Source organism: Eulemur rufifrons, chromosome 2 (genome assembly GCF_041146395.1).
Source record: "Eulemur rufifrons isolate Redbay chromosome 2, OSU_ERuf_1, whole genome shotgun sequence".
In the NCBI taxonomy this organism is placed as follows: Eukaryota; Metazoa; Chordata; class Mammalia; order Primates; family Lemuridae; genus Eulemur; species Eulemur rufifrons.
In genome coordinates this window covers 71,862,325-71,878,698 of record NC_090984.1, presented here as the reverse complement: position 1 = coordinate 71,878,698, position 16,374 = coordinate 71,862,325, and the positions used below count along the sequence as shown (strand labels likewise).

Below are 16,374 nucleotides of genomic sequence, written 5' to 3'. Positions count from 1 at the left end.
ACACTAAATGACAACATACTGAAAAGAGTGATTATTATATACTGAATATGGTCTATTACATTTTTAAGTGATATTTGTACTGCCTGTGAAGACTAATTTTTAAGAAAATAATTTTAGTTTTTGATATCTTAAGCATCTAAAGATGGTAAGACTATAGCTGGAACTTTAGGAATGATATGCTGAAATGCATAATCATCATTCTAACTGAATGACCTGCAGGGATTAGTACAAAGAAAGAATAAAAGAAACCTAGCACTACTTCAAAACATAAAGAAAATCTTAAAAAAAAATAATCAATCCTTAAGGGCAAAAGACAAGTTTCAAAAAAGACACATTTCTTACCTACACAAGAATAGAATAAAACATACCAATACATGTAATCATCTTAGCTATATTGTGATGTCAAATATAAGACTTTTTTGAAAAAGTAAAACTAATTAATGATGTAAAAATATCAGATCAATGATTGGTATCAGGGGGTAGGAACATGGATTAACTGGGTAGGGTATGAGGAAACTTTCTGGGTAATACTGTAGTAATGCTCTACATCTTGATTGTGTTGGTGATTACACAGTTGTATGCATTTATCAAACTTAGAGAAGACAGGTAGTGTTTCTACATTTCAAGTATGTAACTTTTAAATTAAAAGAAAACAATTATAAAACTACAGAACTCTAATGATATGCTATGTTGAAGGATTAAGGGGACAATGTATCATTTTATATGTATCATTTTATTAGTAATAAATAGTAATTTAATAAAATGTTGACGGCCAACGTTGAAAGTAAGGATGGAAAAGGATATAACATTCAGATACTTAAGTAGACTTTAAGGCAAGAAGTATTAGAAGAGATAAAAACGGGCATTTCATGATGATAAAACAGTTTATTGAATAGTAAGATACAGTAATCCTAAAGAATTAAGACACAGTGTGATATTATTACAGCAAAAAAAAGCTATAATAATGCAATAGAACAGAGTCCAGAAATAGATCTACACGTATACAGCCATTTAAGTTACTATAAGGGGTCCCTGAAATTCATTGTGGGAAGGAAGAGAAGACACAATTTTTTAAAGATGCGATGCTGAGTCAAGTCAATTGGATATCCATATGAAGAAAATGACGTACTTTAACCATGCAAAAATTAATTCGAAACAGATCAAGACCTAAATGTGAAAGCTAAAATAATCAAACTTATAGCAGAAAGCACAGCAGAACTTGTTCATTACTATGGGAATGACAAGAGTTTATTAAACAGGACACAACAATGCATTAACCATAAGAAGAAAAAAATGATAAACTGGATTTCGTTAAAATTGAGATTTTGCTATCAAAACAGCATTAAGAGAACAAAAATGCAAACCACAGACTGTACAAGTACTTGTATATAAATTATATAAATCAATAAGAAAAAAAAAACCAAATTTAATAATGAACAAAAGCCTTGACCAGACACTTCACAGAAGAGGATATTATCAAAATGGCCAATAAACATATGAAAAAGTGCTAATATCATTATTCATTAGGGAAATACAAAATAAATCCATAATGAAATACAACTATACAACCATCAGAATGATGGAAATTAAAATGAGTAATGATATCAGTGGTTTTTGGGTAGAATGTCCTGTAGATGTCAGTCAGGCCCATTTGTTCTAGCATTCTATTTAAGTCCATTATTTCTTTGTTTGTTTTTTGTTTGGAGGATCTGTCCTGAACTGTCAGCGGCGTGTTAAAATCTCTGGCTACTAAAGTGTTGTTATCTATCATTTGGTTCAGATCAAGTAGGGTTTGCTTTATGAATCTGGGTGCACGTAGGTTGGGTGCATATATGTTAAGTATAGTTATGTCTTCTTGTTGAATTGAACCTTTCACCAGTATATACTGAATATGGTCTATTCAGTATATACTGAATCTTTGTCTTTCATTACTTTTGTTGATTTAAAAACTAAGTTATCAGAGATTAAAACGCCACGCCAGCTTTCTTTTGGGTTCCATTTGCTTGAAATATTGATTTCCACCCTTTTATTTTCAGTCTAAATGCATCCTTGCAGGTTAGATGAGTTTCCTGAAGACAGCAGATACTTGCCTTATATTTTTTTAACCATTGGGCCAGTCTATGTCTCTTGAGTGGGGAATTCAATCCATTCACATTTAATGAGAGAACTGATAAGTGAGACAGATTGCTGTTCCTCATGTTGGGTTGAATTTCATTGATCTGTTTTCTCTCTTGAGCCATTATGATAACTGGGTTTTTATCTTTATCTCTTGATTAGTTTTACATTCGTGGGTCCTTCTTGTGCTGGACCATGTGTAACTCTGTTTTGAGTACTTCTTGGAGAGCTGGTCTTGTCTTGGTGAATTCTCTGAGTTTTTGTTTATCTGAGAATGTCTTAATTTCTCCTTCATATATAAAACTGAGCTTAGCTGGGTACAGGATTCTAGGCTGGGCATTATTCTGTTTCAGAAGAGTGAGAATGGGGCCCCAATCTCTTCTTGCTTGTAAGGTTTCAGTTGAGAAATCTGGCGTGATTCGGATGGACTTTCCTTTGTATGTTACTTGTTTCTTTCTACTTACAGCTCGAAGAAGGGCCTCTTTAGTGGATATTTTGGTCAGTCTGATAACTACATGACGTGGTGTCTTCCTATTTGGTATGAATCTCCCAGGGGTTCTTTGAGCTTCTTGAACCTGTATATCTAGAGATTTGGCAAGGCCTGGGAAATTTTCCTCAATTATATCTTCAAATCACAACTGGAGCAACTCTCTCACACTGCTGGTATAAATTGGTACAAGAATTTTGAGAAAATGTTTGCTATTACCTATTAAACCTAAAGCTGTGCTTCAGCTATTCTCTTCCTTCGTACATGCCTGATATATGTGCTAAAAGAAATGAATACTATGTCTACCAAAAAGGCATCTACAACAATATCCATAGTTCTTTATTCATAATAGGTTCAAAATGGAACCAACCTAAATTTCTGTCATCCATTTAATATGTAAATAAATCATGGTATTTTCATAAAATAGAACATAACACCACATTGAAAAAGATAAATTATTAATAATTGTAATAATACAGATCAACATATAGTTATAACATTGGGTGACAGAAGTCAGACACAAAGGAGTACATAACATATGGTTCCTTTTATATGAACTTTAAAAACATGCAAAGTGAAGATGGCTTACCAGAGGCACCAGCTGCCAGAGCATTTCAGTAGGAAGGAAAGATTTTAGATGAAAGAGAAACAAACAAACAAACAAACAGATAAACATAGATCGGGTGTAATTCTGAGGGAAGGGTGCCAGAATCTGCAGGGGACTCCACAGGAAGCAGCTGCAGAGCAAAACAAGAAGAAGCAAGAGGCTTGGAGTAGTAAATATAGTAAATATCAATCCACTGAAAAGGGTAAGTGGAGCAGTTTGTTTTTCCCATTCTCACATCTCGGACAGCCAGCAGGCTTCCAAGCTGCTGGACAGACTTTCTACCCCCACGAGCCCAAAAGCTCCTGCCTCCAGATAACTGGGAGCTCCTTGTGGACAAAGATGAGACCTGTCCTGCGGGAAATACTCAGATCTGCATTATACACGGATCAGTACAAGAATCACCCATCAGTGTAAAACCACCCAAAAGCTAAAGCTCAGAGCTCATACAAAACAACAGTATAAGAGGAAAAAGAAAGCAATAAGGTACTACCCAAAGCATGAACAGAACAGCATCCCACATATCAATTCTATCAATCAATGTGAATGGTTTGAATTCCCAACTCAAGAGGCATAGGCTGACTGAACAGATAAAAAAAAAAAGCCAAGTATTTGCTGTCTCCACGAAACACATCTTAACTCACAGGGATTCACACAGACTCAAGGTGAAAGGATGGAAAAAAATATTCCATGCAAGTGGAAACCAAAAGAAAGCAGGTGTAGCCATTCTCATATCAGACAAAATTGACTTTAAATCAATAAGAGTAAAGAAAGCCAAGATGGTCTTTATATAATGGTAAAGGGAGCAATTCAACAAGAAGACACAATAATCCTAAATATTTATGCATCTAACACAGGAGCACCCAGATTCATAAAGGAAACCCTACTAGATCTAAGCAAAATGATCAACAGCAGCATCATAACTGCCAGGGAATTCAAAACCCCACTGACAGAACAGGACAGATGACCCAAGCAGAAATTTAATAAAGAAACACTGGACTTAAATGGGACTCTAGAACAAATGGGCCTAACAGACATTTACATAACAGTTTATCCCCAAACTACTGAATATACCTTTTTCTAATCAGTACATAGGATATTCTCTAAAATTGATCATATTTTAGGCCACAAAATATGGCCCCCAAAATTCAAAAAAATAGAAATCATGCCATGTATTTTCTCAGACCAGAGTGGAATAAAACAGGAAACCAATTCCAAGAGAAACACTCAATTATACACAAAGTTATGGAAATTAAACAACCTGCTGTTGAACAATTATTGGATAAACAATGAAATTAAGATGGAAATAAAAAAATTCCTCAAACTGAATGACAAAGGGGACACAAGCTATCAAAATCTATGGGATACAGAAAAAGAAGTCCTAAGGGGAAAATTCATAGCCTTAAATGCCCATATCAAAAAGACAGAAAGATCACAAATTAACAATCTAATAACACATATTAAGGAAATAGAAAATGAAGAGCAAACCAATCCCAAATCCAGCAGAAGAAAAGAAATATCTAAGGTCAGAGCAAAACTAAATGAAATCGAAAACAAAGAAAAAAATATAAAAGATCAATGAAACAAAAAGTTGCTTCTTTGAAAAGATAAACAAAATTGATAGACCTCTTGCTAGATTAACCAGGAACAAAAGAGAAAGGACCCAAATAAGCTCAATTAGAAATGAAAAAGGAGATATTACAACTGACATCACAGAAATACAAAATATTATCTGTGAATACCATGATAATCTCTACGCACATAAACTCGAAAACATTGAGAAAACGGATAAATTCTTAGAAACACACAACCTCCAAAGACTCAATCAGGAAGAAATAGAACTCCTCAACAGACCAAAAAAGTACAACGAGATTGAAGCAGCAAAAAAAACCTTCCAAAAAAAAGCGTCCCAGACCAGATGGATTCACAGCTGAATTTTATCAGACCTACAAAGAGCAGTTGGTACCCATACTGCAGAAATTATTCAATAACATTGAGAAGGAGGGAATCCTTCCCTGCTCATTCTATGAAGCCAGTATTACCTTTATAACAAACCAGGAAAGGACACAACAAAAAAAGAAAACTACAGACCAATATCCCTTATGACTACAGATGCAAAAATCAATAAAATACTATCAAACTGAATTTAACAGCACATAAAAAAAATAATCCACCATGACCAGGTATACTTCATCCTAAGGATGCAAGGATGGTTCAACAAATCAATAATTGTGATTCACCACATAAAAATAAGCAAAAACAAAAATCATATGATAATCTCAATAGATGCAGAAAAAATACTTCATAAAATTCAGTACCTTTTCATTATAAAAACCCACAACAAACTTGGCATAGAAAGAATGTATGTCATAATTACAAAAGCCACATATGGCAAACCCACAGCCAGCATCATATGGAATGGGGAACAGTTGGAAGCATTCCTATTAAGAACTGGAACGAGACAAGGATGCCCACTGTCATCACTTCTATTCAACATAGTCCTGGATGTTCTTGCCAGAACTATCAGGCAAGAGAAAGAAATTAAGGGTATCCAAATCAGGAAAGAGGTCAAACTAACACTTTTTGCTGACGATATGATTTTATATCTAGAAAACCCCAAAGACTCCACCAAGAGACTCCTGGAATTGATAAATAAATTCAGCAATGTCTCAGGATACAAAATTAATATACACAAATCAGTAGCATTCCTGTATACCAATAACAGTTAAGCTGAGAGTCAAATCAAAGCCTCAATATCATTCACAATAACTACAAAGAAAATAGAATACTGAGGAGTATACTTAACCAAGAAGGTGAAAGATTTCTACAGTGAGAACTATGAAATGCTAAGGAGGGAAACTACTGATGATACAAAGAAATGGAAAAACATAGCATGTCTATGGATTGGTGGAATCAACATTGTTAAAATGTTCGTACTTCCCAAAGTGATTTACAGATTCAATGCAATCCCCTAAAAATACCAATGTTGTATTTCAAAGATCTAGAAAAAATAATTCTATGCTTTGTTTGCAACCAGAAAAGAGTCCAAATAGCCAAAGCAATCTTGAACAAAAGGAACAAATCTGGAGGCATCATATTACCAGACTACAAAATATACTACAAGGCTACAGTAACCAAAACAGCATGATACTGGCACAAAAATAGAGACATAGACAAACGGAACAGAACAGAAAACCCTGACATAAAACCATTCACATACAGCCAACTGATCTTTGACAAAACAGACAACAAAATACACTGGGGAAAAGAATCCTTATTCAATAAATGGTGCTGTGAAAACTAGATAACCACCTGCTGAAGAATGAAACAGGATCCATATCTATCACCATTCAAGATGGATAAAAGACTTAAATATAAGGCATAAAACCATAAGAACTCTCTAAGAAAATGTTCGAAAAACTCTTCAAAATGTTGGCCTAGGCAAAGAATTTACGAAGAAGACCCCAATGGCAATCACAACAACAACAAAAGTAAATAAACAAACAGGACTTAATTAAATTAAAAAGCCAAAGAAATAATCAACAGAGCAAACAGACAATCTACAGAATGCGAGAAAATACTCGCAAGCTATACATCTGATAAAGGGCTAATAACCAGAATCTACAAAGAACTCAAGCAAATCAGTAAGAAAAAACCAAACAACCCCTTTAAAAAGTGGGCAAAAGACAGAAACAGAGGCTTTTCAAAAGAAGATAGACAAATGGCCAATAAACACATGAAAAAACACTCAAGGTCACTAATTATGAGGAAAATGCAAATTAAAACCACAAATGAGATATCACCTTACCCCAGTTAGAATGGCTTTTATTAAAAAGTCCAAAAACAATAGATGCAGGCATGGATGTGGAGAGAAAGGAACATTTATACCCTGATGGTGGAACTGCAAATTAGTATAACTCTTATGGAAACAGTATGGAGATTCCTTAAAGAACTAAAAGTAGACTTACCATTTGACCCAGCAATCCCACTGTTGGGTATCTACCCAAAGGAAAACAATACTTTTTCTCAAAAGGACACATGCACTCTAATGTTTATTGCAGCACAATTCACAATCGCAAAGACGAGGAATCAACCCAAATGCCCATCAATTCATGAATGGATTAACAAAATGGGGTATATGTACATCATGGAATACTGCTCAGCAATGAAGAAGGATGACTTAATGCCTTTTGCAACAATATGGATGGAACTGGAGACCATTATCCTAAGTGAAGTACCTAAAGAATGAAAAACAAACACCACCTGTATTCACTATTAAATTGGAACTAACCGATGAGCACACATGTGCGTAGAGGGAAGTATAATTCAATGGAAATCAATCAGCAGGGAGGGGGAAGGAGCGGATGGGCAAAATCCTACCAAACAAGTACAGTGAACACTATCTGGGTGATGGGCACACTTATAACCATGATTAAGGCATTACAAAAGCGATCCTTGTAACTAAAAATATTTATACCCCTGTAATACTTTGAAATTAAAAAATAACATGCAAAATTATCTGTGCTGACGAAAGTAAGAATAATGATTATCTTTGGTGAGGATTGCTGACTGGGAAGAGACACAAAAGAGCCTTATAGAGTACTAGAAATGTACTATATCTTGATCTGGGTTCTGCTTACATGGGGGTGTATGTATGTGTGTGTGTGTATATATATATATATTTATATATATGGAAAATCATCAAATCCTTCACTTGAGACTTTTTACTTTACTGTCATAACTCTCTTTAAAAAATATTTTAAAAATATAAGCTTTCACTTCCATAGTTGTCATATCTACTCCTCTATTTTATTTTTCTTGTTTAGAATCTCATTTTCTCTTACCTGAATTATAATAGGTTCCCAATTGTTCTCCTCAGACTTATATTTAAACTATTTTATCCAGTTTATGCAGTGCTGCCTAGAAATTTTCCCCATGAATATCACTTTGTGTATTACCAGAACACTCAAAAACCTCAAGAGTTGGATACTACCTAGAGAATAAAGTATAAATTTCTTAACATTGTATCCACTTAAAGCCAGCTGAATGAAATTTCAAATAACATTTCTAGGTACAACTTTTCTAAAAAGGCTATTTGGAAATACATATTTATTTTAAAATGTTTATATTCTTTGATCCATCATTTTCACTACTAGGAATTTTCCTTGAGGAAAGAAACACAGTTGTACATAAAAATTTAGCTGCAAAAATGTTCCCATTATCAAAACATAGAATAAAACATAAATAGTCTCTGAAACGGTAGATGAGTTCAACAAATCTTAACATATCCACATTATAAAACTATGAGAATATCTAATGAAATGTAAAATAAAAGTGAAAAATCAGTTTATAAAGTAGTATATATGATATAATATGCATTATAAAAAAGACTATATATGACTATTTCTAGGAAGTGAGTTTACAGGCAATATTTTTCTTCTTTTTGCTTATCTGTACTTTTAAAGTAATATATACTTTTAAAAAGTTGTAAAAATTTTATAAGAAAAAAGAAAAGTAATTAGAATAGATGAAATATCAACAATATATTTTAGAAAGATAGACTGCAAAAAAACATGCACAGGCAAATAATTGTATGATAGACAGAAAAGCAAATTAACAAATTGACAAGGGAAAAAATTAATCAAAATTCTACAGTCACTATAATAAAGAATGTTAAACATGTTTCTTACTTTTCCTAAAAAATGAAACTTTAAATGTTACATTTTCTTCTCAAGTGTATCTTTTTTGTCAAACTTCTAATAATTTACCAAATCATTATTTTGCATCTATTATACACAATGCACTATATTAATTATAAAAAAATACAAAGTGAAGGCAACACTAACAAATAGGAGGTTAAGACACTAGGATATTTGATTATTTCCTCTGCTAAAGTGGAAGGTTAACTTTGAAGGTTATATTACTGGCCAAGATTTTAGGTATGCTTTTCAAGCGGGTTTGTCAGTTTATGCTGCCCTCCCTAATCTCAATCTGCTTTTTAACAGTGACTTTTGGTCATGCAGATTCCAAGTGAGAAATTCATAACCAGGCCACGAATATCCTAGCATGGACTTCTGAATCTTGAAATATGTGTCTTTTACTTCTGGATCTTGCTTGCTGACTGTGTGATAAAATACTGACCCTTTAGGTTTTTTCCCATAAATCCACATTAAAATTATGCAGAAAAATATTTGGAATACACTGACCCTAATAATTGCAATATAAATAAAAATCTTTATTTCAAGTGTCTTTTTCTCTAGATTACAACTCACTATAGCACCTAAGTAATTACTTGACAAACCAAGAACTCCAATACATAGACTTCCTATTTTTTTTACTATCCAAGATCTTGCCTTCTGTGACACCACTGTCCTCAGTTCCCTTCTACATTCCTCATCACTCCTCTTCCTCTTTATGCAACAGAGAGTCTGTGATCAAGGGGAGAATCTGTGGTTCATTACAGTAATGACTTCCTGGCTCCTCACTCATTAAAATCCCAACCTTAGTTAAAATCAAATATCTACTATACCATACTACACTCATGATTGGAATGTGGCTAGAAGAAATCATGTCACTTTTCTGACAGGTTTTTAAAATTTCACTATCCTGATTCTCTAATGTGCATTTGGCTCTGCCTAGTAATCCTACATTTCTCTAGTCATGTTCATTCATATACAAACCAAGACAACTATTTCAAATTGTCTCTACTTTACAAATCTTCAGCACCATTCACTAACCCATTATACTGAAAATCTAAATTAATCTAACATTTTTATTGGGAGAATGATGGACACCCCTCTCCCATCTTCCTATCACTAAATTTATCACTTTGCCAACATCTGTATCTACCCAAGTTCTTTATATACCTCTGTAAGAATGAAAGTAGTTTTTTCCTGTTCCTACCAAAAGCAAACTCTTCCACATATGTCCTAGGACCTTTCCCTTCTCATCTACTCCAGGACTTTGTACAGCAATTGTCTTTTTTCTCCCTTAAAACATATTTCCTTCTTTCCTGGTTCATTTCCATCAGTACAACTAGTATGTCCTAGAATCTTCCATTAAAAACAAAATTAAAACCCTCTCAAGACACTCTAAACCCCCTCTCCACCTAAAGCTAAATTTTCTACCTCTATTACAGGGAAGAAGAAAAGTGATATATATTCAGTGTCTGTACTTCCTCACTTTTTTTAAGTCACTACAATGTGGGCTCTGTCCTGGTTGAAACTCTTGCCAAACTCCTCAACATTATCCATGTGATAAAATCTATTAATATCTTCTCTTTGCTTGATCTCCTAAAACCACTCGAGGGAACTGACCACTTTCACCTTTTGGCAACAATTTCTTCTCTTGCATCCTCTGACACCATACTCTTTTCAGTGTCCTGCCTCATTTGACATTCCTTTCCAATTTCCTTTCTGGGCTCCTCCTCCTTTGCCCAACTGCTAAAGAGCTTGGTCCTGGGCACTCTTTTCTTCTTTCTCAATGATCTTTCCCTAGTTTCATCTAGTCCCACACCTTTACTTATCCATATGTCAATGGCTGCAATAGCCAAATGCCTGCTTGATATTTCCATAAGAATTTTTATGAACCATCTCAAATATACCACATCCAAGAGAGAATTTCATTCTCCAAATATGTTGATCCTACCCCCCCAAAATTTCCCCATCACAATAGACAGAGCACATATCTACACAGTGTTCAAGCCCAAATACAGGAGTCAGATTTAATTCTTTCTGCTTATGTCCAAATTCAATCTGTCCTCAAGGCCTATATACTATATTTTAAAAATATTTCCCAAACCTGTTCACTTCTCTAGATCTACATTTGCTCCTCTGAGCCATCACTTTCATCTTCCGCTTAGACTATTTCAACAGCTTTTCTCTTTCAATACTTTCTGCATTTAGACACAATATCTACTCCTGACCATGACGTACAGTACCGTACAGATTTGTCTGCTGCCTATGTCTTCTACTTTATCACATCCCACTATCTTCCTTGTTCGCTGTACTTTAATCACATTTAAGCTTGGTACATTTGCATCAATGCCTTAAACATACTAAGCTTGTTCATGCTCTTAGGGCACTGTTGATCTCGTTTTCTGGTGGAATGCTCTTTCCATAGCTCTCTGCTTGGCTAGATTCTCCTCGTCTTTCAAGTCTTAGGTTCAGCTATTCACCCTGACAAAGAGGTCTGCTTTGATCACCCTATTTAAAGTGACAATCCCATCCACCAACTGTAGTCACTCTCTATTATCTTTTTATTTTCACCACACCACTACTTGAAAGTACTTATTTGTTCATTCATTCTCTATATCTCCACATGAAAATGTAAGTTCCATAAGAGTAGGAACTTTTTCTATTTGGATTATTGCTGAGTTCCCAATAGAGAGCACATAATACGTACTCAATAAATGTGCACAGATGAATAATACTTCCCTAACTTCTTTTGGTTTAAATGTATCTTGAAATAGATGTAAAATAGTTAAGCTTATCAGTTCATTAATTGCACAAACATATATCGAGAACCTACACTGTCCTGGGGACAGTAATAGACACAAATAAAAAAAAAAAAACAGTTCCTATCTTCATGCAAGTTTATGCTAGTTGGAAAGACAGGCATAAAATCAATTAACTGTAATCCAGTGTGACAAGGCTTGTAACAGGATGCAAGGTAAGACGAGGGCACAAAGGGTATAGTTATCAATATTGCTTCATGTGAGGGATCTTTATGAAAGAGATAATATTTAAATTCACCTTGAAGTAGAAAGCAGATAAGTCAGCAACAAGTGGAGAGAAAGAATGTTCCAGTATGAAGGAAGAACATGCTTACAGGCAAAGTCAAAAAGCAATAGACCAATGTACTTTCCATATATTGCTCAGCTGTCTTCCTAGAATTTTCTTCATTACATTACTGGATTGGATTCATGTCTTCCTCTTATTTGGTTTACTTCTTCATTTTGCTGGAGCTACAGCTTGGTGCTGGATATAGACTTGTACCCTATAGAAGTGCAGGAACCTGACCAGTGAAATATTCAGCTGTATTTCTTTAATTACCCTGGTTCTCCCATGCCTTCTGTGTTTGTCAACTCGAGTACTTCTGGATCTATAATTCTTGTTACAACATCTAATAAAAATGAGCCACTGAATTATTTAAAAAAAAAAGGTGTGTTCATTATATTTTGTGTAAAGGAGGAAGATAAATGTTTTAGAAATATTTTTAACAATAAAAACAATAAACAAGGATGTAGAAATTAAAAGAAGTGGATAATAAATTTAGATATTTGGAATGACATTTCTAGAAAATAGTGGTAAGTTAAGATTCTCCCTGTATGGTGTCCAGATAATAGAAATTTATGATCACTGATTAAGCCTTGATAGACCAAGAAGAAACTAACACCTAAAACACAAAAAAGTAAAACGAAACCCAAAGAAAAGTTAAAGGATAGTAATATGGTTAACCTGGAAAAGAACACAATATTACTTTCTGCTTTGCCTTCCTATACTCTGATCCTAAGTTTTTAGCCTCCATGAACCTTTTCACATAGTTTTTGAACTAGTCATGATCAAGCCTGGCAATATAATCAAAGCTCCATTCTTATCAGTAGCTGGGAACTCAAGAGTCATAGCATTTTAATCATTATGCCTAGAGTATATTCCAAACACCCACGTACATACAGAATTTACCACTTCCTTCCTTTATCCCTGCTGTATACTAAGTCTTTATGACAAAGCTTTTGCCTTGCTGTTTGAATATATTTTATTTTACCAAGCCCCCTGGCCCATGGCTAAAGCCCATGTACCAACATCCAATCCTATACCTAACTTATTCAGGTCTCAGGGACTGGGCACCTCACTTAGTACCTCAGGTACCAGCTGAGGTCCAATCAGTGAAAATCTCTACAACATTATCCTATTAAATACAAGTACCACTGAGACCCAAAGCCTCTTGCTGCCAGACCTTGCCCATCTATGCATGTCCTTATAAGTCAAAAATAGCCTAGAGCTATACTAATTTTGCCAGAGCCCTTTGGAAGAATTATTTGAAGAATACCAGAAGAATTACTGCAGCTACCAATTAGGTCAGCCCTCAAAGCTAATAAACTCCACCAATCCTGGCTAGTTCTATGATTCTTCTGTTGCTTATTGGTGACCTGGATCCAATTGTGCCTCTAAGCCTAGCCCACATGACTTTGAACATTACTGATAACATAGATATTTGAATGTATTTGATGCAATATGATTTATCTGTCAAATGTTCCAAGACCAATACTGGCACCAAAGGATAGATATTAAGAGATGATAGATATTTGGCTAAATGAAAAGGATAGCATTCCTCAATTTAGTGGATAGTTTAGCTAGATAGCCTTTAGAGTCTTATGAAACTTAAAATTCTGTAATTCTATGGAAATTCTTCCATTTAAAATTCTAATTTTTTTGTGTGTAGAATGATAAACTGAAAGATCTCCAAAAAGGAGAACAGTGAAGAAATGAAAGTTTTCAGCTTTATCTTCTAATTCCAGGTATTTCTACAATTTGAATAAAATAGGTGAGTAAAATTGGCCAAAAAATGACAAAGAAGAATGAATGAAGGATTAGTTGGTAAGATGATTCTTTGATAAAATAAATGCTAATTGTAAAATTTTTAATTCATCCTATTAAAGACTTTAAGACTTTCAATTCTTAGTTTAGGATAGAAGAGATATGGAAGAAGAATTTGGAATAAATAAGAGTATAAGGATTTATCTGAAAAAGACAAGATTTTAAGTAGGCTAGTTCAAGTAAATACATAATTCTAAGTTGATTTAAAATATAAATTATCAAATGTACCAAAATCAAGAAATTCTCACTGAATCTGAAGATTTGCAATATGTAGAATGGGACTAAAGTTTTCTTGGCACTAAAATTAGAAAACATAGGATGATAAATAATAGCATTAAAATTAAGGTAAAATCCCTATGGTATTGTTTCCAAAAACTCAAAAATATCACTTTAATCATGAGAAAAACATAAGAAAATCCACTGGATACTCGATAAAATATCTGAGCAGTACTCCTCAAAATTGTCAAGGTCACGGGGCGGGGGGTGAGGAAGGAAAGACTAATAAGCTGTCACAGACCAGCAAAGACTAGGAAGACTAGGAAGACATGACAACAAAATGCAATGAAGTACTTGGAATGGATCGTGGAACAGGAGAAGGACATTAATAGAAATTGGTGAAATCTGAGTAACATCTGGAGTTAAGTTAATACCAATGTACCAATGTTGGCTTATTAATTTTAACAAATCTACCACAGTACTGTAAGATGGCAAAATCAGGGAAAACTGAAACTCAGTGAGTGATATATGAGAGCTCATTATACTGTGGTATCGTTGAAACTTCTCTGTAATCTAAAACTATTCCAAACTTAAAAGTTTATTTAAAAAACATCAAAGTAAAAATAGTTCCCATTCACAAGTATAAGACAATAATTCAAAAATTTAAGATATAATGATTATAACATAAAAATTCAAATGAATACTGACTGGGCCAGAAGGCTTGCAAATAAGCAAATTAAAATAATTAAATAAACAACAACTGCTTTTCCACAAAACATAACCATAAATGTAGTGCAGTGGTGGATAATATCCATTTAGGCATAAAGACTTGCTGGAAAATATGACCAAATATTGATTTATTTACTTACTTATTGTTTTATACCAGGCAAGGCAGTAGGGAGAGGAAGGAGGAAGAGGGAATGAGTGGCAATCAATTTTTAATTGTGCTCTTTGTGCTTATTTTTAGCTAACTTAAGAGAATAAATAAAAAATCAAATATTTGGCCGGGCGCGGTGGCTCACGCCTGTAATCCTAGCACTCTGGGAGGCCGAGGTGGGCGGATCGTTTGAGCTCAGGAGTTCGAGACCAGCCTGAGCAAGAGCGAGACCCCATCTCTACTAAAAATAGAAAGAAATTATATGGACAGCTAAAATATATAGAAAAAATTAGCCGGGCATGGTGGCACATGCCTGTAGTCCCAGCTACTCGGGAGGCTGAGGCAGGAGGATTGCTTAAGCCCAGGAGTTTGAGGTTGCTGTGAGCTAGGCTGACGCCACGGCACTCTAGCCAGGGCAACAGAGCGAGACTCTGTCTCAAAAAAAAAAAAAAAAAAAAAAAAAAATCAAATATTTGAATTTATACTATGATTATTTCCAAGTACATAAAAATAGTTTCAGCTATCTCTTCAACAATATAATGAATGATCTAAGATTGAATGCACTTGGAAGGGAACAAATTGGTAAACATTTTATAAGTTTAAGGACCTTTTCCAATTCGAATCTGAAGAAAAACATCAGACTTCTACATCTAGATAGGATGGAACCATTTATGGTGGACCAATGCTCTAGCTGAGAACAGGAAAAGCAAGATTTAATACAAAAATCATCTGTTTAAAGGTATCAGAGGACTGTTGCTACAATAATGACTTGAGTAGCTACGATTCTGAAAAGGAGTTAACTAGAGAGGGGTAATTTGAGGATCTGCAGTTTTGCCAAGAGTTTTACAAATTATATGTATGAGGAAGGGGCTGAGAAACCAGGCTTAACTAGAAAGAGAACTCCTGCTAGAGGACAGAGAAACCACCCAAGTTATGCAGTTATGCAGGGCTGAAGTGACAAAATTGGAGATTTGAGAATTGTTTCTATCCCAAATCATTTGCCAAATTTTGAACCTATGTAGGGCTTAAAGTTAAAAAGCTAAGCCCCCTGCACTCTGAAAAACTGTAGTTTTTCACAGTTTGACAATGCTGAGGAGACAAACACTGGATTATAGCATCTGCCAGAAGCAGAGCCCTTGTGAATATTCATCTCTCAGCTTGGGAGGTCTCACCCAAAATACTGGTGTGAACCATCACTAGCCAAGACTTACCAAAACCTCCATAAAACCTTCATGGGAGACAGCAAACCATTTTGGATAGCAATAGAAATGAACTAATGGGAAACACTTTAAGAAGTAAAAGAATAAGCGGTTGAGTGATAACCTTGAGATAGTAGGTGGTGGTTAGAAAGTGGGATGCTTGAACGTGAGACTGATAATGACCAAGAATAGGATCTGACCATAGCGTGGATGGCAGAAGTAGTGTTCAACACATGATGATTGACTGGAGTAGGGGACTCTAGGAAATGAGAGCCAAG

At 34.6% G+C, this 16,374-nt stretch overlaps 1 protein-coding gene across 3 annotated transcripts in view; it reads right to left on the bottom strand.

The window, feature by feature from the left end:
• MIPOL1 (mirror-image polydactyly 1) overlaps nucleotides 1–16,374 on the bottom strand; it is a 210,997-nt gene that overhangs the window by 164,433 nt on the left and 30,190 nt on the right. The gene's annotated exons all lie outside the window — the stretch shown is intronic.